Genomic DNA, 26100 nt, shown 5'->3' with positions numbered 1-26100 from the left:
AGTTTTTTCAATGCTACTTTTGTTATGTACAGTTTTACTGTGACTCTGTAGACCTGGGGTATAACCCATTTGGATAAATCCAATCAAGCCAAGTATACTTGCGAGGTCTCATGAGTTGCCTGATGAAAGATCATTCATCTGAAGCATTAACTATTTCTCACCACAGATGTTGCCAGCCCTGTTTTCTTCCAGTATTTTCTTTGTTTTAATTTCTGTTTTCAACCGGATATACTTTACTGAAGGCAGGCAAATGGGACTGGCATCAATGATCTTGGTCAGCATAGATGAGTTGGGCGCAAGAGGGCTATTTCCATGCTGCATAATTCTATGACTATTATTTTGTAGTGATGGCTAATATAAATTTTATGTTTTAATTTTAATTTCTGATATAAACAATATTTTAACACATGTAAATCATTAGTGAGCAAATGAGTAAGATCTTAAGACCAGAACAACAGTTGGCACTATGCAGCAGCTCAAATTTCATGACAGATTTTGTCAAGAAGGAAACTATGAAAAGTTAGGAATCAATACAAGTTGGGCAGCATTCTGTGACGAGAAAAATAGTTAACATTTCAGGTCAATAACCCTTCATCAGACTCGATCAGGCCACAGACTTAAAATGTGAATGCTCTGTTTCTCTCCACAGGTGCTGCCTAACCTGCTGTGTATTTCCATTAATTTGCATGTTCAACTGATTTTAAACATTAGCCTTTGATGTTAATAAGCGAATGACATTGGAGAAGTATAAACTCATAAACTGACGTTATAAAACTACTTTGGAGAAATTGAAACTGAAACCCAAAAAATTCAAAATAAAAGACAGATGTTGCCCATCCCGACGGCAGCGTTACTTCCTGGATCACGGTGAGTAACACGATGATCTCTGCTCCTATGTGTGTGTGATCCAAACTGTAAGTGGTGAAGGAATCAAGGGGAAGAGGAGAACTTTCTTACACATTTACGGGTTGTAATAATTAGTGAAGTTGAAATTTTAACAAGGGAACTTGAAAACTACAAAAACAAAAAGCTCTGAACAAGAGCAAGGGTGTGGGACTAATTGCATAACTGTGTGCTTTCTCTCTGGGATATTATCTTTAAGGCTGTTATGTCATATTCCTTGGAAAATGGGACTGTGTTAAAAATATTGATGTCTTCATGTAAGTTTCTGAACGGCAGAGGATTGAATCGACAAATTTGTACAGTCGTTTCCTGTTATTGCAATCTCAAGAGCGTTGAAGTTGGATTTCCTTTGGAACATCAATTGTGAATGAATTCTTGCATTTTTATATCATTGTAAGCAGAAATAATGTGGTGTATGAGGTGAAACACACTTTAATGTTGATAGTAACGGGGAGCAGAGAGACACACTTGTGGAAAATGTTAATGTGCTCACTCCCGTGCCTTTAAGTTTCCGTTTCACTCATTTTCCTCTTCAGAAAATCAACTGTTGAAACTTGTGCCCAGAGTGGCCAGTTCTGACATAAGAACTCAACCTCTAAAGTTAATTCACCTTTATCGTTCAATAGATGCTTTCTGATACTGGTATTTTACACATACTCTGCGTAACTTGTTATTGAAACAAAATTTATGTGCACATTTTGAAAGGGATAGAGACATTGGTCGGATGTACTAAGGTTAAACTATTGGCAAATTAGTTGAGTTTAGTTTAGTTTATTCAGTTTATTGCCACATATACGAGGAGCAGTGAAAAGCTTTTTTGTTGCGTGCGATCCAGTCAGCGGAAAGACTATACATGCTTAAAATCAAGCTGTCCGCAGTACAGATACAGTATGAAAGGAATAACATTTAGTGCAAGATAAAGTCCAATTGGGTCTCCAAGGAGGTGGACGGTAGCTCAGGACTGTGCTCTAATTAGTGATACTAATGGGGGATAGCAGCTGGGAAGAAACTGTCCCTAAATCTGGACGTTTTCACACTTCTGTACCACCTGCATATAGGGGAGAGGGGAGAAACTAATACTCACTCTTGATTATGCTGGTGGCCTTGCCGAGGCAGTGTGAAGTGTTGATTCGAAGACATGTCAAAATATACATATATATATAGAACAATAAGTACATTTTTGATCCATTGCTCTGGAAGCATTTTTTTCCCACTATCACAAAACTAGATTTGTTGCTCAAATGTATTCTCTGCATAGAAAAGGAAACTGACAACCCATAACCCAGCTCATCCTTAAAAATATATAGACCACAACATACAAGTCAAGACATTTATTCATTGATATATTGGTCAGGGCAATATCATAAGGCATTGAAATACCTTTACAATATATAAAATTGGGGTTGAGTCAAAGCCAGGGTATGTTTTTCCAAGTGGTGCAACATACCTTGAGGAGATTTTGCAATGGAGCGAAAGACTTCTTCAGTCTGACCCGAAACGTCACCCATTCCTTCTCTCCAGAGATGCTGCCTGTCCCGCTGAGTTACTCCAGCATTTTGTGTCTACCTTATGTTTTTCCAAGAATCTGTTTGGCAGATTCACCAGCATGGAAAAACATGAGTACATATGGAGACACAAGTGATTGCAGGTGCTTGAGCTAAAAACAAAGTACTGATTACAAAGTATAAAGTATTAATTTGCCAGGTGAGGCAGCATTTGTGGTGGGAAATGGATGGATCTTGTTTTGGGATCTTGTCGGGATCTATCTTCAGACTGATGGAGCAGGGACGAGGAAGCTGGAGAGAAGGGGTGGGGCAAAGCCCAGAAAGTGATAGGCGAGGGAAGAGGAATCGATTGAGAGAAGGTTAGAGATAATGATAAAGACTGGAGGTGAAATAAAGAGGAAATGGTAAAACAAAAGATACTAAGTGGAGCAGTGAAATGTAAAAGGGGACAGGGTGGAGGGGGAAAGTGGAGAGGGAAATATGATGAGATTTGGTTAAGGATTAAGAACAGAATTAATAAACTCTTAATTTTATTTTATTTTATTTTCGTCAAAAGGCAAGTTTGAAATTCGACTCGTTATCATGGCTTGTTATGGGGAAAATATATGGGCTGAAGAAGATGGACCTGGTTTTAATCCACCGTGCCTCCAAAGTTTTAGGTGTCCAGTTGAAGGCAAGATCTATGTGATGTACCATGGAACCAGTGCTGCAAGTGCACAGGCCATTTGTAAAAGTGGTTTCCGTCAATCCAAGGGTGGCATGCTCGGTCCTGGAGTCTATGTCAGTAGGGACGTCCAAAAAGCTAGCAGGTATCCCCTGGACATCGATCCCAGCCAAAAGATTGTGCTTAAGTTGCGAGTCAATGTGGGAAAAGTCAAAATGATAGATTATCAAGGGCACCCACTCCAGAAGACATGGCACTATCATGGCTATGACACTGCTTGGTGCCCTCCAAACTGTGGGATGGTTCCAAGTGATTTGGAAGAGGATTGTGTCTGGGATCCCAAAAGAATAAAAGTTATTGATGCATTTCGCCCAAAAATTAATCAGAATAACCAGTGGTGCTTCACTGAATACCACTGATCTTACTGGGGCAATGGGGTAATAGCTAGAAGATGTGGATAATGGTGATCTTGGGTGTAACAATGGTGGTGGGACCTCCACATATGACAATCAAACTTAGGGTTCGGGGGGAGAAAGCTCCTATTTTTGAAGATGGCCTTCAGTATGCTTCAGAGAGTAATAGAAATGGGTTAAATGGGTTATCCCATAAACTACCAATGTTCATCGTATAAATCTTGTGAAAAATTGGTTGTTTTGGTGACTATATTGGAGGTTGCTAAAACCGGGAAAGCAGATAATTAAGAAGATCAGCATCAGCTGCAGTGGGAATAAAACAAGTTCGGGAAATAAAGCAAATCATTCTACTCAAACAGTAACAGTAAAAAATCAGGTGTATAAAGTGTCATATTGTGTTCTTTGAAATGCAACCTCTCAAAGCAATCACTGTATTATTCTGTAGCAACAACTTTTGTGAGCTGGAAAACCATTGATCACTGTACTCTGTGTCTTGTACTAAATTTAATAAAATCATTGGCCACTTTTTTGTTGTATTGATGTATTTATGGGATAACATGGCTCCTCAGTGATGAAGTTACCACCATTATATAAGATGAAGCCATCTACAAAACATTGTTCACAACATTATGTGACTCTTCCTCCTATATTTCTCCCTCTGGTCTCTCCTTTCATTTAAATGCCTCCCCCAGGTGTCTCCTTCCACCTGTCTGTCTTCCAACAATATCCATCCCTCTGTCTTTACATTTCACTCCTCTTCATCTAACTTTCCTCACATGCATCCACCTATCACTTGCCAGGCATTGTTCCGCCTCCACCTTTTTACTGGCTTTCGCATCCCCGAATGCAATTAATCTGAAGAAGGGCTCTAACCCCAAGTGTTGTTTATTTTCCTAGCTATCCCCTACTACAATCAATCTGAAAAAGGGCTCTAACCCAAAATGTCGTCTATCACTTCCCCCCACAGATGATGCCTGACCTGCTGATCCACTCCAGCACTTTGTATTTTGATCAAAATTCCAGCATCTGCGGGGTTTTTTGGCTCCATTATGTAACTGTTTTTCTTCTCACCACTGGCCTACTGCGCACCTCTTCATCTTTAACCAATGGCACTACTTTCAGCCATTTCTATTTCGATAGTAAACCTTCTTCAGTTAGTTTGCCTGTCTCTCAGAAAACTCATTCCAACCCTCACATTCCTCTCATTTTATGCCAGATGTTCAATTCCTTTCCTACCATAACCCTGTCACACCTTAGTTTCCTATTAAATCTACTCCCCCCCTCACTTTAACTATATGTTGTCTGGTTCTTGATTCCCCTACTCTGTGCATTTACCCTATTTATCCCTGTCACAATCTTATAAACCTCTATACGGTGACAGTCTTCTGAAGAACTCTATATGAAGATTGCAAATGGATGACTCACACACAAGTCAGGAGTGGTTGTGGCAAACAAAGGTAGATGAATGCTTGAACTATTGTGAAATTCTCTTCCAATAATTGTGGATCAGTTTTGTACTGCAGACCACATATACAGCATACGCTGTGGCAGTGTTCATACCACTGGTGTTGATTTCTCTAACTTCAAGTAATCCTAGCATTCCCTCTCTCTGTGTCTCTCCACCACCCTAGTTCTCCGACCAGTTTCACAATCCTAATTCACTAATTATAATATTAATCAGTCCAGAGCAGAATTAGTTGATTAGTTGATTCATTAATTGATTTCTACCAAAGGAAATTGAACAATGTGGTTTTACAAAAATAAACTCTGTGCCATCAGCAACAGTCGTTTGCTTTTCCGGTCACAGATTATCACTGCCTTATACTAAAGTGAAATGAGAGAAAATTGAATGTAGCTCATCTAATGTTAAATTTGCCACAGTTCATTCAGTAAGGTGATGCAGCTTTTGAGAAAACTTTGACCTTGTTTCCAATCACATATAAATGACATTGAACTGAAATCTAATTGACACTTACATCTTCCTTTGCAAAAAGGAAAAAAAGATTAAAAAATGCACATCATGAAGACAGTATCTGTTCGTAATAAGGATGTTTAGCACTTTATTTTCTCAGTCTCTCAGCATTATTTAATAATCACAGATGAGGGAACAGGTGATGTACGTGATGCAAAATATAAACTGTTTGAGGAACTCAGTGGGTCAGGCAGTATATGTGGAGGGAAAAGGATGGACAACAGTTTGGGATTGGACCCTTCTTCAGACTGAGGGAGAGGGGAGATAGCTAGCAGAAAAAGCCATAGTCTTCCACCCAACTTTCCCACACCGCCCAGCTACACTAGTCAAACCTGCCTGCATTTGGCCCATATCCCTTTAAAACTGTCGTAGCAAAAGACTCTGTGCATCTACCCGATCTATTCCTCGCATGATTTTATACACCTCTATAAGAAGGAAACTATGAAAAGTTAGGAATTAATACAAGTTGGGCAGCATTCTGTGATGAGAAAAATAGTTAACATCTCAGGTCAATAACCTCCATCAGACTCGAACAGGCCACAGACTTAAAATGTGAATGCTCTGTTTCTCTCCACAGATGCTGCCTAACCTGCTATGTATTTCCATTAATTTGCATGTTCAACTAATTTTAAACATTGGCATTAAACAATGTTTATATGCGAATGAATTTGGAGAAGTATAAACTCAAAAACTGTCGTTTTAAAACTACTTTGGAGAAATTGAAACTGAAACTCAAAAAATTCAAAATAAAGTACAGATGTTGCCCATCCTGATGGCAGTGTGACTTCCTGGACCACGGTGAGTAACACGATGATCTCTGCTCCTGTGTGGGTGTGATCCAAACTGTAAGTGGTGAAGGAATAAAGGGGAAGAGGAGAACTTTCTTACATATTTAATATTAACATTCATTAATATTCATTTAATATTAATATTGAGTGAAGGTGAAGTTTTAACGGGAAACTTGAAAACTACAAAATCAAAAAGCTATTAACAATAGCAAGGGTGTGGGACTAATTGCATAACTGTGTGCTTTTTCCCTGGGATATTATCTTTAAGGCTGTCATGTCGTATTCCTGCCAAAATTGGACTGTGTTAAAAATATTGATGGCTTCATGTAACAGTTTCTGTCAATAAGACTCTGAACGGCAGAGGATTGAATCAACAAATTTGTACCGTCGTTTCCTGTTATTGCAATCTCACGAGCGTTGAAGTTGGATTTCCTTTGGAAGATCAATTGTGAATGAATTCTTGCATTTTTATTTCATTGTCAGCAGAAATAATAAGCGGTGTACGAGGTGAAACACACTTTAATGTTGTCAGTAACGGGGAACAGAGAGACACACAACTTGTGGAAAATGTCAATGTGCTCACTCCCGTGCCTTTAAGTTTCCATTTCACTCCTTTTCCTCTTCAGAAAATCAACTGTTGCAACTTGTGCCCAGAGTGGCCAGTTCTGATGTAAGAACTCAACCTCTAAAGTTAATTCACCTTTTTCGTTCCATAGATGTTTTCTGATTTGTTGAGGGATTCTGGTATTTTACATTTATGTTACAACTCTGCGTAACTTGTTATTGAAACCATATTTAGAATTTTGTGCAAACTTTGAAAGGGATAGAAACATTGGTCGCATGTACTAAGGTTAAACTATTGGCAAATTTGTTAAGTTTAGTCTGGTTTAGTTTAGTTTAATTTATTGTCATGTATCTGAGGTGTGTTGAAAAGCTTTTTTGTTGCGTGCGATCCAGTCAGCGGAAAGACTATACATGCTTAAAATCAAGCTGTCCGCAGTACAGATACAGTATGAAAGGAATAACATTTAGTGCAAGATAAAGTCCAATTGGGTCTCCAAGGAGGTGGACGGTAGCTCAGGACTGTGCTCTAATTAGTGATACTAATTGGGGATAGCAGCTGGGAAGAAACTGTCCCTAAATCTGGACGTTTTCACACTTCTGTACCACCTGCATAAAGGGGAGAGGGGAGAAACTATGACTCACTCTTGATTATGCTGGTGGCCTTGCCGAGGCAGTGTGAAGCGTTGATTCGAAGACATGTCAAAATATACATATATATCTAGAAAGATAAGTAAATTTTTGATCCATTGCTCTGGAAGGAATTTCTTTTCCACTATCACAAAAGCAGATTTGACTAATTTATTCTCTGCATAGAAAAGGAAACTGACAACCCATAACCCAGCTCATCCTTAAAAATATATAGACCACAACATACAAGTCAAGACATTTATTCATTGATATATTGGTCAGGGCAATATAATAAGGCATTGAAATACCTTTACAATATTTAAGATTGTGGTTGAGCCAAAGCCAGGGTATGTTTTTCCAAGTGGTGCAACATACCTTGAGCAGATTACGCAGTGGAGCGAAAGACTGAAGAAGGGTCTTGACCCAAAACATCACCCATTCCTTCTCTCCAGAGATGCTGCCTGTCCCGCTGAGTTACTCCAGCATTTTGTGTCTACCTTATGTTTTTCCAAGAATCTTTGGCAGATTCACCAGCATGGAAAAACATGAGGGGCATATGGAGACACAAGGGAATGCAGGTGCTTGAGCTAAAAACAAAGTACTGATTACAAAGTATAAAGTATTAATTTGCCAGGTGAGGCAGCATTTGTGGTGGAAAATGGATGGATCTTGTTTTGGGATCTTGTCGGGATCTATCTTCAGACTGATGGAGCAGGGACGAGGAAGCTGGAGAGAAGGGGTGGGGCAAAGCCCAGTAAGTGATAGGTGAGGGAAGAGGAATCGATTGATAGATGGTTAGAGATAATGATAAAGACTAGAGGTGAAATAAAGAGGAAATGGTAAAACAAAAGAAGTGGAGCAGTGAAACGTAAAAGGGGACAGGGTGGAGGGGGAAAGCGGAGAGGGAAATATGATCAGATTTTGTTAAGAATTAAGGACAGAATTAATAAATCTCTTACTTTTATTTTATTTTATTTTTGTCAAAAGGCAAGTTTTGAAATTCGACTCGTTACCATGGCGTATTATATGGATAATATATGGGCTGAAGAAGATGGGCCTGGTTTTAATCCACCGTGCCTCGAAAGTTTTGTGTCACCAGTTGAAGGCAAGATCTATGTGATGTACCATGGAACCACTGCTGCAAGTGCACAGTCCATTAGTCAAAATGGTTTCCGTCAATCCAAGGGTGGCATGCTCGGTCCTGGAGTCTATGTCAGTAGGGACCTCCAAAAAGCTAGCAGGTATCCCCTGGACATCGATCCCAGCCAAAAGATTGTGCTTAAGTTGCTAGTCAATGTGGGAAAAGTCAAAATGATAGATTATCAAGGGCACCCACTCCAGAAGACATGGCACTATCATGGCTATGACACTGCTTGGTGCCCTCCAAACTGTTGGATGGTTCCAAGTGGTTTGGAAGAGGATTGTGTCTGGGATCCCAAAAGAATAAAAGTTATTGATGCATTTCGCCCAAAAAGTAATCAGTATAACCAGTGGTGCTTCACTGAATAATCCTGATCTTACTGGGGCAATGGGGTAATAGTTAGAAGATGTGGATAATGGTGATCTTGGGTGTAACAATGGTGGTGGGACCTCCATATATGACAATCAAACTTAGGGTTCGGGGGGAGAAAGCTCCTATTTTTGAAGATGGCCTTCAGTATGCTTCAGAGAGTAATAGAAATGGGTTAAATGGGTTATCCCATAAACTACCAATGTTCATCGTATAAATATTGTGAAAAATTGGTTGTTTTGGTGAATATATTGGAGGTTGCTAAAACCGGGAAAGCAGATAATTAGGAAGATCAGCATCAGCTGCAGTGGGAATAAAACAAGTTCGGGAAATAAAGCAAATTATTCTACTCAAACAGTAACAGTAAAAAATCAGGTGTATAAAATGTCATATTGTGTTCTTTGAAATGCAACCTCTCAAAGCAATCACTGTATTATTCTGTAGCAACAACTTTTGTGAGCTGGAATACCATTGATCACTGTACTCTGTGTCTTGTACTAAATTGAATAAAATCATTGGCCACTTTTTTGTTGTATTGTTGTATTTATGGGATAACATGGCTCCTCAGTGGTGAAGTTACCACCATTATATAAGATGAAGCCATCTACAAAACATTGTTCACGTTATGTGACTCTTCCACCTATATTTCTCCCTCTGGTCTCTCCTTTCATTTAAATCCCTCTCCCGGGTGTCTCCTTCCACCTGTCTGCCTTCCAACAATATCCATCCCTCTGTCTTTACATTTCACTCCTCTTCATCTAACCTTCCTCACCTGCATCCACCTATCACTTGCCAGGCATTGTTCCGCCTCCACTTTTTTATCCTAGCTATCCCCTACTACAATCAATCTGAAAAAGGACTCTAACCCAAAATGTCGTCTATCACTTCCCCCCACAGATGATGCCTGACCTGCTGATCCACTCCAGCACTTTGTATTTTGATCAAAATTCCAGCATCTGCGGGGGTTTTTGGCTCCATTATGTAACTGTTTTTCTTCTCACCACTGGCCTACTGCGCACCTCAGAGGGGTGAACCCCCGAAAAGCACCTGGTCCTGATGGTATACCCGGCCGTGTTCTAAAAACCTGTGCGGACCAACTGGCGGGAGTTTTTACGGACATTTTCAACCTCTCACTTCTGAGGTCTGAGGTCCCCACCTGCTTTAAAAGGGCATCAATTATACCGGTGCCCAAGAAGAGTAAGGTGACATGCCTCAATGACTATCGACCAGTGGCACTAACGCCGGTGGTGATGAAGTGCTTTGAGAGGTTGATCATGGAGCAAATCAACTCCTACATCGACAAAAACCTGGACCCACTGCAGTTCGCGTACCGCCACAACAGATCAACGGTGGATGCGATCTCGCTGGCCCTCCACTCCGCACTGGACCACTTGGACAACAAAAACTCATATGTCAGGCTGTTATTCATTGATTACAGCTCGGCATTTAACACAATCATCCCCTCCAAACTGGTTACCAAACTCGCAGAACTGGGTCTCTGCGCATCCCTCTGCAACTGGATCCTTGACTTCCTCATCCACAGACCACAGTCTGTTCGTATTGGTGGAAATGTGTCAGCCTCAATAACAATCAGCACGGGAGCACCTCAAGGCTGCGTGCTCAGCCCCCTGCTGTACTCACTCTATACCCATGACTGCGTAGCGAACCACAGTGCGAACTCCATCATCAAGTTCGCTGACGACACCACTATTGTGGGGCGTATCACTGATGGGGATGAGTCAGAGTACAGAAGAGAGATCGAGCAACTGTCCATATGGTGCCAGCGCAATAACCTGGCCCTCAACACCAGCAAAACCAAGGAACTGATTGTGGACTTTGGAAGGAGTAGGAGGGGGACCCACAGCCCCATTTATATCAACGGGTCGATGGTTGAAAGGGTCAAGAGCTTCAAATTCCTGGGCGTGCACATCTCTGAAGATCTTTCCTGGTCCGAGAACACTAATGCAATCATCAAAAAAGCACATCAGCGCCTCTACTTCCTGAGAAGATTACGGAGAGTCGGATTGTCAAGGAAGACTCTCTCTAACTTCTACAGGTGCACAGTCGAGAGCATGCTGACCGGTTGCATCGTGGCTTGGTTCGGCAATTTGAGCGCCCTGGAAAGGAAAAGACTACAAAAAGTAGTAAACACTGCCCAGTCCATCATCGGCTCTGACCTTCCTTCCATCGAGGGGATTTATCGCAGTTGCTGCCTCAAAAAAGCTGGCAGTATCATGAAAGACCCACACCATCCTGGCCACACACTCATCTCCCTGCTACCTTCCGGTAGAAGGTACAGGAGCCTGAAGACTGCAACAACCAGGTTCAGGAATAGTTACTTCCCCTCAGCCATCAGGCTATTAAACCTGGCTCGGACAAAACTCTGATTATTACCAACCACTTTCTGTTATTTGCACTATCAGTTTATTTATTCATGTGTGTATATATTTATATCATGGTATATGGACACATTTATCTGTTTTGTAGTAAATGCCTACTATTTTCTGTGTGCTTAAGCAAAGCAAGAATTTCATTGTCCTATACAGGGACACATGACAATAAACTCACTTGAACTTGAACTTGAACTTGAACTTGAACCTCTTCATCTATAGCCAATGGCACTACTTTCAGCCATTTCTATTTCGATAGTAAACCTTCTTCAGTTAGTTTGCCTGTCTCTCAGAAAACTCATTCCAACCCTCACATTCCTCTCATTTTATGCCAGATGTTCAATTCCTTTCCTACCATAACCCTGTCACACCTTAGTTTCCTATTAAATCTACTCCCCCCCTCACTTTAACTATATGTTGTCTGGTTCTTGATTCCCCTACTCTGTGCATTTACCCTATTTATCCCTGTCACAATCTTATAAACCTCTATACGGTGACAGTCTTCTGAAGAACTCTATATGAAGATTGCAAATGGATGACTCACACACAAGTCAGGAGTGGTTGTGGCAAACAAAGGTAGATGAATGCTTGAACTATTGTGAAATTCTCTTCCAATAATTGTGGATCAGTTTTGTACTGCAGACCACATATACTGTATGCAGCTGTGGCAGTGTTCATACCACTGGTGTTGATTTCTCTAACTTCAAGTAATCCTAGCATTCCCTCTCTCTGTGTCTCTCCACCACCCTAGTTCTCCGACCAGTTTCACAATCCTAATTCACTAATTATAATATTAATCAGTCCAGAGCAGAATTAGTTGATTAGTTGATTCATTAATTGATTTCTACCAAAGGAAATTGAACAATGTGGTTTTACAAAAATAAACTCTGTGCCATCAGCAACAGTCGTTTGCTTTTCCGGTCACAGATTATCACTGCCTTATACTAAAGTGAAATGAGAGAAAATTGAATGTAGCTCATCTAATGTTAAATTTGCCACAGTTCATTCAGTAAGGTGATGCAGCTTTTGAGAAAACTTTGACCTTGTTTCCAATCACATATAAATGACATTGAACTGAAATCTAATTGACACTTACATCTTAATAACTGATCCTTTGCAAAAAGGAAAAAAAGATTAAAAAATGCACATCATGAAGACAGTAACTGTTCGTAATAAGGATGTTTAGCACTTTATTTTCTCAGTCTCTCAGCATTATTTAATAATCACAGATGAGGGAACAGGTGATGTACGTGATGCAAAATATAAACTGTTTGAGGAACTCAGTGGGTCGGGCAGTATATGTGGAGGGAAAAGGATGGACAACAGTTTGGGATTGGACCCTTCTTCAGACTGAGGGAGAGGGGAGATAGCTAGCAGAAAAAGCCATAGTCTTCCACCCAACTTTCCCACACCGCCCAGCTACACTAGTCAAACCTGCCTGCATTTGGCCCATATCCCTTTAAAACTGTCGTAGCAAAAGACTCTGTGCATCTACCCGATCTATTCCTCGCATGATTTTATACACCTCTATAAGAAGGAAACTATGAAAAGTTAGGAATTAATACAAGTTGGGCAGCATTCTGTGATGAGAAAAATAGTTAACATCTCAGGTCAATAACCTCCATCAGACTCGAACAGGCCACAGACTTAAAATGTGAATGCTCTGTTTCTCTCCACAGATGCTGCCTAACCTGCTATGTATTTCCATTAATTTGCATGTTCAACTGATTTTAAACATTGGCATTTGATGTTTATATGCAAATGAATTTGGAGAAGTATAAACTCAAAAACTGTCGTTATAAAACTACTTTGGAGAAATTGAAACTGAAACTCAAAAAATTCGAAATAAAGTACAGATGTTGCCCATCCTGATGGCAGTGTGACTTCCTGGACAACGGTGGGTGAGTAAAACGATGATCTCTGCTCCTGTGTGGGTGTGATCCAAACTGTAAGTGGTGAAGGAATAAAGGGGAAGAGGAGAACTTTCTTACACATTTAATATTAATAATGAGTGAAGGTGAAGTTTTAACGGGAAACTTGAAAACTACAAAAACAAAAAGCTATTAACAATAGCAAGGGTGTGGGACTAATTGCATAACTGTGTGCTTTTTCCCTGGGATATTATCTTTAAGGCTGTCATGTCGTATTCCTGCGAAAATGGGACTGTGTTAAAAATATTGATGGCTTCATGTAACAGTTTCTGTCAATAAGACTCTGAACGGCAGAGGATTGAATCAACAAATTTGTACCGTCGTTTCCTGTTATTGCAATCTCACGTGCGTTGAAGTTGGATTTCCTTTGGAAGATCAATTGTGAATGAATTCTTGCATTTTTATTTCATTGTCAGCAGAAATAATAAGCGGTGTACGAGGTGAAACACACTTTAATGTTGTCAGTAACGGGGAACAGAGAGACACACAACTTGTGGAAAATGTCAATGTGCTCACTCCCGTGCCTTTAAGTTTCCATTTCACTCCTTTTCCTCTTCAGAAAATCAACTGTTGCAACTTGTGCCCAAAGTGGCCAGTTCTGATGTAAGAACTCAACCTCTAAAGTTAATTCACCTTTTTCGTTCCATAGATGTTTTCTGATTTGTTGAGGGATTCTGGTATTTTGCATTTATATTACAACTCTGCATAACTTGTTATTGAAACCATATTTAGAATTTTGTGCAAACTTTGAAAGGGATAGAAACATTGGTCGCATGTACTAAGGTTAAACTATTGGCAAATTTGTTAAGTTTAGTCTGGTTTAGTTTAGTTTAATTTATTGTCATGTATCTGAGGTGTGTTGAAAAGCTTTTTTGTTGCGTGCGATCCAGTCAGCGGAAAGACTATACATGCTTAAAATCAAGCTGTCCGCAGTACAGATACAGGATGAAAGAATAACATTTAGTGCAAGATAAAGTCCAATTGGGTCTCCAAGGAGGTGGACGGTAGCTCAGGACTGTGCTCTAATTAGTGATACTAATGGGGGATTGCAGCTGGGAAGAAACTGTCCCTAAATCTGGACGTTTTCACACTTCTGTACCACCTGCATAAAGGGTAGAGGGGAGAAACTAATACTCACTCTTGATTATGCTGGTGGCCTTGCCGAGGCAGTGTGAAGCGTTGATTCGAAGACATGTCAAAATATACATATATATCTAGAAAGATAAGTAAATTTTTGATCCATTGCTCTGGAAGGAATTTCTTTTCCACTATCACAAAACCAGATTTGACTAATTTATTCTCTGCATAGAAAAGGAAACTGACAACCCATAACCCAGCTCATCCTTAAAAATATATAGACCACAACATACAAGTCAAGACATTTATTCATTGATATATTGGTCAGGGCAATATCATAAGGCATTGAAATACCTTTACAATATTTAAGATTGTGGTTGAGTCAAAGCCAGGGTATGTTTTTCCAAGTGGTGCAACATACCTTGAGCAAATTTCGCAGTGGAGCGAAAGACTGAAGAAGGGTCTTGACCCAAAACATCACCCATTCCTTCTCTCCAGAGATGCTGCCTGTCCCACTGAGTTATTCCAGCATTTTGTGTCTACCTTATGTTTTTCCAAGAATCTGTTTGGCAGATTCACCAGCATGGAAAAACATGAAGGGCATATGGAGACACAAGGGAATGCAGGTGCTTGAGCTAAAAACAAAGTACTGATTACAAAGTATAAAGTATTAATTTGCCAGGTGAGGCAGCATTTGTGGTGGGAAATGGATGGATCTTGTTTTGGGATCTTGTTGGGATCTATCTTCAGACTGATGGAGCAGGGACGAGGAAGCTGGAGAGAAGGGGTGGGGCAAAGCCCAGTAAGTGATAGGTGAGAGAAGAGGAATCGATCGATAGATGGTTAGAGATAATGATAAAGACTAGAGGTGAAATAAAGAGGAAATGGTAAAACAAAAGAAGTGGAGCAGTGAAACGTAAAAGGGGACAGGGTGGAGGGGGAAAGCGGAGGGGGAAATATGATCAGATTTTGTTAAGAATTAAGGACAGAATTAATAAATCTCTTACTTTTATTTTATTTTATTTTTGTCAAAAGGCAAGTTTTCAAATTCAACTCGTTACCATGGCTTATTATCGGCAAAGTATATGGGCTGAAGAAGATGGACCTGGTTTTAATCCACCGTGCCTCGAAAGTTTTGTGTCACCAGTTGAAGACAAGATCTATGTGATGTACCATGGAACCAGTGCTGCAAATGCACAGTCCATTAGTCAAAATGGTTTCCGTCAATCCAAGGATGGCATGCTCGGTCCCTGGAGTCTATGTCAGTAGGGACCTCCAAAAAGCAAGCGGGTATCCCTGGCGCATCAATCCCAGACAAAGGATCGTGCTTAAGTTGCTAGTCAATGTGGGAAAAGTCAAAAAGATAGATAATCAAGAGCACCCACTCCGGATGACATGGCACTATCATGGCTATGACACTGCTTGGTGCCCTCCAAACTGTGGGATGGTTTCAAGTGGTTTGGAAGAGGATTGTGTCTGGGATCCCGAAAGAATAAAAGTTATTGATGAATTTCACCCAAAATATAATCGGTATAACGAGTGGTTCTTCACCGAATAATCCTGATCTTACTTGGGCAATGGGGTAATAGCTAGAAGATGTGGATAATGGTGATCTTGGGTGTAACAATGGTGGTGGGACCTCCACATATGACAATCAAACTTAGGGTTCGGGGGGAGAAAGCTCCTATTTTTGAAGATGGCCTTCAGTATGCTTCAGAGAGTAATGGAAACGGATTAAATGGGTTATCCCATAAACTACCAATGTTCATCGTATAAATCTTGTGAAAAATTGTTTGTTTTGGTGACTATATTGGAGGTTGCTAAAACCGGGAAAGCAGATAATTAGGAAGATCAGCATCAGCTGCAGTGGGAATAAAACAAGTTCGGGAAATAAAGCAAATAATTCTACTCAAACAGTAACAGTAAAAAATCAGGTGTATAAAATGTCATATTGTGTTCTTTGAAATGCAACCTCTCAAAGCAATCACTGTATTATTCTGTAGCAACAACTTTTGTGAGCTGGAAAACCATTGATCACTGTACTCTGTGTCTTGTACTAAATTGAATAAAATCATAGGCCACTTTTTTGTTGTATTGTTGTATTTATGGGATAACATGGCTCCTCAGTGGTGAAGTTACCACCATTATATGAGATGAAGCCATTTACAAAACATTGTTCACGTTATGTGACTCTTCCGCCTATATTCCTCCCTTCACTCCATCAGGGGCGGAAATCCCAGGTGGGCCAGGAGGGACATGTCCCCCCTCTGTTTTGAGAGGTGGGGAACGATCCCCCCCAAGTTTTTGTAATCCGGATTTTAAAACCTGGTGAAATCTCCGCTTTCCGCGAGACAGTGGGGATAGGACTGCTGATCGAGGGCGCCGATTGGACGAGAGAGACGTCGGTCAGCAGGCAATGGGGGCAGAACATGATGATTCAGCACGATCATTGGAGGAGGCAGGAGTAGGGGGCTTTGGGACTGAGGATAGAGTGCGGTGATTGGAGGAGGGAGACGTGCCAAAACACTCTCGGCACCGACCTGCGCCTCATCCGCAGCCAGGATCGATCCCGGCTGTCCGGCGCTGTCCCATCCCCACCTGAGTGCCCCCCCCCCCCCCCGTGGCCAGAGAGGTCAGGAGTCGGACGGGAGCTGTACCCCCAGTGTGTGTGTGTGTGCGTGTGTGTGCGTGTGTGCGCGTGTGTGCGCGTGTGCGCGCGCGTGCGTGCGCGCGGCCCTCAAGAAATTGTGTCTCCCCTGTCCCCCGGTCCCCTCCATATTTTGATAGCGATTTCCATGCCTGCATCCCATAACCTTTGAGACCCTTACTAAACAAGAATCTCCATCTTAAAAATTCCCAATGTCTGTGGCAATGAGTTCTATATAGAGGTGTATAACATCATGAAGGATATAGGTAGGGTAGATGCAGAGTCTATTATCCAGGGTATGGAAATCGAGAACCAGACTACGTAGGTTTAAGGTGATTGGAGAAAGATTTAATAAGAACCTGAGCGACAACCTTTTTACACAGTTGGATAATGAGCTGGCGCAGGTGGTTAAGGCAGAAATTCCAACGTTTAAAAGGCTTGGACAGGTACATGGATAGAAAAGGTGAAGAGGGCTATAGGCCATGTGCGGGCAGGTGGGACAAGTATACTGTAGATGGGGCACCTTGGTCAACTGGGCCTGTTTCCGTGCTGTGTGACTATAACTCTAAACCTCAGGTGGTAACCTGGTTTATAGTTAGTAACCTTTAACACTGCCTAATTCAGATGCTGCCTCCTTTGAAGGTTTATCTGCCTGCAGGGGCTATTTAACTGAAGACAACAACACAAGATAGGCATGTTTCTTTATCTTGTGGCATTTTCATCAGGTGCATTGAGGGTTGAGAGAAGATTTAAGAATTTGGATGTATCAAGAGTTATAGTAAACATGCAAACTGATGCAGCTGAGGCCTGGATGAGGTCAACTGGGCTGTTGTTGAATGACTGTGCAGGCTCAAGAAAGGCATATGGTTTATTTCTGCTTTCATTTCATATCTTCTTATCTTTTTATAGTAACTGAAAATTTAGCACACACTGTGTGTACAACATAGGCTCCCTCTAACTCCATAAAAGGGTTCATTTTTGCATTGTGTTTTTTAACCCAGTGACACAATTGGTTTTACGATCAAGTAGATGAATTTGCGGTTATTTTGTATGTTGAATCTATTAGAATTTTTTTTGTCGTTTCAAATAGGTTTACCACAAATAATTGCCACTTCCTGATGATTCTGTCCCTGATTAACTCCACCAACTATACTTTATACCCTTTGTATACGACCCATTTTTTGCCGTTGATTTTGAGTGCTGCATAGTTTATTGGCAAATGTCCTCTCCTGTAATAATACAGAGAATGATCTAGCCAGGAATGATCAGGTTTAGCTCCTGACTGCAGATGGGCTGGCTAATATGACTGATGCAGATAGCATCTCTATTCTGAAAATAAAAGGCAAAAATTAAAATCAGGCTTCTTGCTTGCAATTACAACTGAGATTTGTATTCATAGATTGAGGACAGGGCGTTGTTGTTGAACGCTCTGCGTTACTGATAACCCTACTGGTGCTTATTATCCTTTTATTACAAGGTGATATACATGTGTGAGTGGTATCCCGAGCTAATTCTGCTACCACCATCATCTATTGCAACAAGTGATGGCTCCCACTGATTGTCGCCTGAAGCTTGCGTCCTCTTCAGGACGGACGATGACAGCGATGTCAACATTTGAAACATGGAAGATGGACACGAACGAAGAAGAATGAGTCTTTCTTCATGAACGTTCACTGGACGCCTTTAGTATCAGAGAGGACAAATTCTACGTGTGGACATCAAACACCAGGGAGCAATGGTAAATTTTAACAATTAATTCACAGGACTGTGGTTATAACTCATATAGCTAGTATCGCTCATTACTTCACAGCCCTGAGTGTGATAGGTTTGTAGCAAACAATGAAAAAAAAAGTAGGTTTGAAACAAAAACATTTCACATGAGGATTCGTTTAAATCATCCACAAATGGCAATTGAGGAAATTTGCTTTCTGACGAAGGCACGCTGCTGTTCCCACTGAAATTCATTTAGTTTAGTTTAGTTTAGAGATATAACATTGAAACAGGTCCTTGAGAAGGCTTTTTGTCATTAAATCACGAAAATGCTTGCCAGTAGTATCTCTGGGTTTCCATCTGTCGTTGCTGCGCTCTGAAATTATAACAGAAAATCCTTTACTGAAGGCAGCTGTTCCATAATGAAACAGCAGCACCCAGTACACCAATGTATGATGATCATACTGCACAATAGATTTCACTGCTCAAAGATACACAGGAACATCTGTACATTTATTCTTCTTCTTGCGTATGGCGTGCACAGCCTAAAACTGTAGGACAACTTGTTCTATTTGATCTTATTTGATTGTGCACGCCAGGTTGATTGCATTCGTCAAAACAGGCTGGACCAAGTTAAGGTTGCAATCTTCCACCCCCTCTGTACACTTATCTGCTTCCCATAAAGATTATTTTAAAAATGTAACCCATTAACATGAGCATATACAAATGGCAAGTCATTGACAGATACATAAAGTATACAATTATAACTTTGACCAATTATAAATTCACTTAGTCATTCAGTCTACTCCCCTGCAAAACTCTTTGCTTAAATATATTTGAAGGCTTTGGTAATTCTAATAAACCAGTTCTTTAACCACATGTTATGTACATTTGGTCAGTTATCCTGTTGTCTTAACTGTTTCATTAACATAATCTCCCTCTAAGCACTTTGTGTTATTAATACTGACTGGATCGCCAACTTTGTATGTTAATTGGCCACTGTAAATGACATTGTATGTAGGGAGTGGCTGTGAATATTGGCCAACATAAAACTAGTGTGAATGGCTGATCAATGGTGGGCATGGACTTGGTGGGTCAAACGGCCAGTTTCCATTCTGCATCTTTAAAACAAAGACTAAACAGAAACTATAGTTTCGCTGCGGTTCACATCTATCCCAATGTCTTCCATTGTAGCCAGTCTTCCAACATGAGCTTTACTAGATTATTCATTGATTCACAGAATCATATAGCATAGAAAAAGCCTCTTTGGCGCACAGAGAATTCACCATCCAACAAGTACCTGTTTTGTACTAATTCTACACAAATCTAATTTTATTCTTCCCATATTTCCATCACCTCTCCCCTAATTCTATCACTCTTTTACATATTAGGGTCAATTTAAAGTGGTCAACAAGTCTACCAACCTGCACATTTGCAATATGGGAGAAAACTGAAGAACTTACACAGTCAAAATGCAAATTCTGCACAAACAGCAGCAGATGTCAGAATTATATATGGGTCACTAGTGTGGTAAGGTAGCAACTCTACATCTACTTTTGGCTTTCTATATATTAACCAAACTTCAATCCATGACAGTGTATTATTCACATTATATTTTTGTTTAATATTCTCTCGTGTGGATCTTATCGTAGGCCTTTTGATATTCACAAGACACCACATCCATTGGTCCTACCTGTAAAGTTACCACTTTAAAGAAGTCTGACAGATGTGCAATATGATTTCCCCTTCTTTAAGCTATATTAGCTCTTCATAATCCTATTACTGCAAGAGCCCTTCCACTTCCATTGTGATTCATTCTAGTTTATTTTCCCTCCTGCTAATTTCATGCTTCGCACTATTTAGGCAATGGAATTTCAGGCCCCCGTAGTCAGTCTGCAGGTACCCAGTTGAGAGAAAGTAATCTAAATTCTGGAAGATGAGATGGAAAGAAAGTAGATAGAAAAAAATATGCCCATGACAACAACTGAAATCAACATCCTAAACCATGGATTCCTAGTTTGGAATGAAAAAAATAACTCTTTGCATAGAGAGAAATAGTTTGACTGCTTTAAGATTTGGGTGATAGATGTAATAATTGCTCTGGAACAGTGATCAATATAACAATATAAATATTTGCTAAGAGCAATGGATCTGTGGCTAGAATGGAGAATTCTCAGGTTGTTGAAGTCTACAAAAAGGAAAAAGTGCTATCCCATCAGTTGGAGTTCTGCTGGGGCTAAATACTTCAGCAACTACAATAATGAATAAAGCTGTTTCAATTTGGAAGAAAAAAATCCAGGTTTATTTGTTATTCTGTTTTTTTAATGACTTTGATAGCGTGCAGTGTATTAATTGCTGCTGGGACTCCAGAGTGCATATTACACACTTGCACAGGCATATACACTTACTCTCATACTTATACATACACACACACGGACACACACACTAACACACACACACACATGCAAACACACACAAAATGTAATTCACAATTTAACCAGGGCTTTCTTCGTAAAATTTGATAATGATGTTGATAAGTCATAGGAGCAAAATTAGGCCAGTGTGACTTGAATGTGGTGATCAGAGTGCCAATGGGAACTGAGGTTATTGTGAAAGCAGGGCAGCGAGGAACTGCACATGTGAACTGTGTGGTGAAAGGAGTGTGTATTGTGTATTGTGAGAGATACGTGTGCAGACCGAGAAGTGTAAGCTGATGATAGTGAAAAGAAAGTTTGTGTAAAACATGAGCGGTGAGGGGAGTGTAAATGTGCTCAGAAGGTAAGAGATGTAAGCCTGCATGAACCAAAGCTACAGAGAACAACATGTGCTGTGAACTGCTTTGCCTGCAGATGAGTACATTGTGATGAAGAGAATTCCTGAGTTTGAGGGCTCACAGTGGCTCAGCGGACGTGCTGCCTTATAGTGTCAGAGACCTGAGTTCGATCCTGACTACGGGTGCTGACTGTACTGAGTTTGTAGATTCTCCCTGTGACCGTGTGGGTTTTCTCCAGGTGCTCCGGTTTCCTCCCACACTCCAAAGACATACATGTTTTTAGGTTGATTGGCTTTGGTAATATTGTAAATTCTCCCGAGCATGTCGGATAGTGTTAGTGTATGGGGTGTCCGCTGGTCAGCACAGACTCAGTGGGCCGAAGGGCCTGTTTCCACGCTGTGTCTCTAAAGCCTAAAGTAAAGTGATGCTCCCGAGGAAATGCCAGTATCTCCAATCACATCCAATTTATCACAGATGGTAGATCCATACCAAATACTGACAAAGATCTTTATACCATCACTTGCAACTTGCCTAATGTGATCCAATTAACTCAATAACAGAGATTAAACTTTACTGACATCATGAATTTAGTTGGCCCAGTGCTCTTCCGGCTCAGTCTATGGGCTCATTCTATTTATGGACCAACCTCTGATTGAATCTCATCCGATGTAAACTCTAAGATGACTTTACGCTTGGGAAACACAAATATCTACTCAACATTGTACGAAATAAAATTAATGACACAATAAAATACAACCCTTTCCAGGCTACTTGCTGAGATTAATCATTTAAAAAAAATAAGTTAAGCAATTGAGAGATGTTGTTAGATATCTTAAAAATCTTTCACATGCAATTAAATATTGAAAATGTAACAATATGATAAATGGTCTATTGCCAGTTGTCTATTAGGTTGTCTCTCCAATCAGAAACAACTGAAGATTGCTTTCATTCATATCAGCAGAGGTTGTGATTAAACAAGGCGTTACCATTAGCAAATAAGGTGAGATCCTGAATATCTGCCTTCCTTCCACCCTAGACGTCGTCAAGTCGTCACATTTATTTATATAGCACATTTAAAAAAACAACTCTCGTTGGCCAAAGTGCTTTACATTTGTTATAAGAATAGTATAAACAAACAAACTACATACATATATACATATAGCCCTCGCTCAGTGGACGTCAGGAAAGGCTTGGGAGTATAGATAAGATTTTAGTCTTGACTTAGAGTCGATGGAGGGGGCAGTTCTGATGGGAAGGGGGATGCTGTTCCACAGTCTAGTAGCTGCAACCGCAAAGGCACGGTCGCCCCTAAGCTTATGCCTAGACCGCGGGATATTCAGCAGCCCCAAGTTGGCCGATCTGAGGGACCTGGAGGTGGAGTGGTGGGTGAGAAGACTTTTAATGTAGGAGGGGGCAAGCCCATTGAGGGCTTTGTAGACATGGAGCAGGGTCTTGAAATGTATACGGAACCGCACAGGGAGCCAGTGGAGAGAGGCCAGGATCGGGGTGATGTGGTCCCTTTTTCGGGTGCCCGTCAGGAGTCTCGCTGCGGCGTTTTGGACCAGTTGCAGGTGGGACAGGGAAGATTGGCTGATGCCAGTGTAAAGAGAGTTGCAGTAATCTAGGCGGGAGGAGATAAATGTGTGGATGATCTTTTCGAGGTCATCAAAGTGGAGGAATTGTTTTATTTTAGCTATCGTCCGAAGCTGAAAGAAGCTAGCTTTTACCACGGCATTGACTTGTTTGTCAAATTTCAGTGCCGAGTCAAATATCACTAGCCGTACTAGTTCCACTGTTCACATCATTATACCCCTGTCGTTAGCACATCTGGGCTATTACGGATTCCACCCTTCCTGAGGTCATCTGTTGCTGGTCCCGTTTTGGTTCTGGCCTTTTCTCTTCTCTACTTCCCCCCCCCCCCCCCCCCCCCCGCTCCACTCTCCACCTGTATCTTACAGTCTGAAGAAGGGCTCTGACCCGAAACGTCACCTATTCCTTTTCGCCAGAGATGCTGTCTGACCTGCTGAGTTACTCCAGCATTTTTGGTCTATTTTCAGTTTAAACCAACAGTTCCTTCCTACAAAATGCTGGAGTATGTCAGCGGGACAGGCAGCATCTCTGGAGAGAAGGAATTGGTGATGATTTGGGTCGAGACCCTTCTTCAGAGTTCCTTCCTACACATGACTCAGTCCAATATCTGTCTGCTTAGCAAGGTGGACAATCATACTACCATGGGACTGATCCCAACAATTTGATTTACAAAGATTAATATGCCTGGTGTCGTATGCAGATGAAACAAAGTGTGACCACTGAGTATATTGAAGATTACAGATTGAGAGTGCTGCATAAATCAGAAGATTTAGAGAGGAATTTTAGAAATGATGGTTGAATTTATATAGCGGATTTCACAGCTTAACTTTACCCATCGGACTTTTCAGCCAATAAAGTGTTTCACTGCAGGATTTGTTCACAGTTAGCAATATAGGGCGGCCCAGTGGCATAGCTGGTAGTCCTGCTGCCTCAAGGCATCAGAGACCTGAGTTCGATCCTGACCTCAGGTGCTGTCGGTGTAGAGTTTGAAAGATTTTTATGTGAGTGCGTGGGTTTCCTCCAGCGGCTTCATTTTCCTCCCACATCCGAAAAGAAAGGTGTGTAGGTTAATTGCCGACTGTAAAATTGCCCCAAATGGGTAGGGAGTGGATGCGCGTGGGATAATATATGACTAGCGTGAACTAGTTGGTTTAGGTTTAGGTTTGTGAGAGGGAGAAGGTTTCATGGGAATCTGAGGGGAGACTTTTTCAAACAAAGATTAGCTGCTATCTGGAATGAGCTTCCAGTGGCAGAGGCAGGAACATTCACAACAGTTGAGAGGCACCTGGTATTCCATGAGCAAGCGTAAAAGGATATGGATTTTTTGCAGGTTGGTGGTATTAGTATGGATAGGCATGCTGGTCAGCAGAGAATTGATGTGTCAAAGGGCCATAACTCTATGACTCTACTACAACTTTTTAAAGTCAAAGACAAGCAGAGCCAAAGGCATTTTGGCAAAAATTCATACAACGATTATTGCACTACTTAGCAGCATCAGCTTGGATGTGTGTGTTTTAACTTTTAGAATGGGGCTTGAACTGTAGCCTTATGACTCAAGAGGTAAGAGCCTGTCCAATTAAACAACTGCTTAATGTTGAATGGATGAATCTCTCTCCCTCTACCTCAGCTCACCAGACATTGAGACAGTCAGAAATGTCTTGCTTTTCTGGCTTTGACTATCCCAATGCATTCCTGACCATCAAATCTTTTTCTACCCTCTGTAAACTTGTCATTCAAATCTTGGCTACCTGTCTCTTAAATTCACATCAGCTTGTGTCCAGTGATCACCATTTTACTTGCCAACTCACAGTTGATCCCATTTAAGCAAAGTCTCATTTTACAATCCCTATCTTGCTCAGAGCCTCCAATGTCACCCTATTCAGCCTTTGTAATCTCGGGTCCTAGAATAGATTGACTTCCACCTGTGCTAGTCCACCTCAGGCTTCTTGGCCATTATGAATCAGTAGATTCATTTGTGATTGTGTCCTTCACTGCCTGGAGCCTAAACATTGGCATTCCCTTCCTAAACTGCTCGGGTCTCTCTGCCTCCTTTCAGACGCTGGTTAAAACTTAAATAAGTGGCCAAAATGTTGTTCATCCATCCTGATATCTCATCATGTGTCTGAGTGTCAGATTTGATGACATTGCTGTAGAAGTAGTTTGTGTCATATTCATGGTACAGGTAGTATATAAACATAAGATGCAGTCATTGTTTTCAAGCTCTGTCAGTCACAAGCAGGGAATTCTGTGTCGTCTTTGCATGGGCCCAACCTTCCTGATTAATTTATCCTGAGGTAATGCAGTGTGACATTAAGACAGATTAACAAACAGACTCGTCTGTGAAAGACTGGAAGCGACTACACTGGTTTAGATCTCAGTACCTTCAATTGGAAAAACTACAATATAAGCATGAAGAATAAGCATCGGAAGAGAATGAGCGGTGTATGAAGCTACTCACTGGGCTCAAGAATACTTACGGTCTGGAACTTTATTGATTCTTTCCTGAAATAGTCCAGAGGGAGGCTCCAAGAATTCCAATTGTATGTTTGGATTCTTCTTGCAGTGCAGAGGCTGATTTAGGTATGAAAATGGATTTTGTTGAACAGAATTGCAACATTTACTTTGTTTAAAAAGATGCAAGGTTAGGTTTTGTGTATCGTTTGTGAAAGGTGACATGGTCACATTCTGTGAAAGCGGTAAGTGTATGAGCGAGCAAATGCATACAAAGCTGAGGTTCTTGTACTTTGTATAATCAGCAGTAACACTATCATATCTCTTCACAGAAGGAAAATGTGTAATGGAAAGGGTGCACCTGGGGGTTTCAGGGTGCAGGTGGACACTGTTGTGAAGCAAGTTATACTCAGGCATTCAGAACATAATATCCAGTGCTTCAAACTTGATTCAGATGGATTTGACTCAGTCTGGACGAGAATAAATTCTTGGACATGTGGTCCTGAAAATGGAGTAAAAAGTCATCCTGGCCCAAGGAGAAGTGTTCTTCTCAGGTTTGGAACAAGGAGCATTGTTGTGGAACAA

General features: G+C 40.9%; 1 pseudogene; it reads left to right on the top strand.

Annotated features, from left to right (window-relative positions):
• The first annotated feature begins 6153 nt into the window (after positions 1 to 6153).
• On the top strand, positions 6154 to 16428 carry LOC116991158 (annotated as a pseudogene).
• Positions 16429 to 26100: the final 9672 nt, after the last annotated feature.

The sequence above is a fragment of the Amblyraja radiata genome, chromosome 33 (genome assembly GCF_010909765.2).
Source record: "Amblyraja radiata isolate CabotCenter1 chromosome 33, sAmbRad1.1.pri, whole genome shotgun sequence".
Classification (NCBI taxonomy): Eukaryota; Metazoa; Chordata; class Chondrichthyes; order Rajiformes; family Rajidae; genus Amblyraja; species Amblyraja radiata.
The sequence above is the reverse complement of the archived record's forward strand: the minus strand, read 5'-3'. Positions and strand labels throughout refer to the sequence as shown.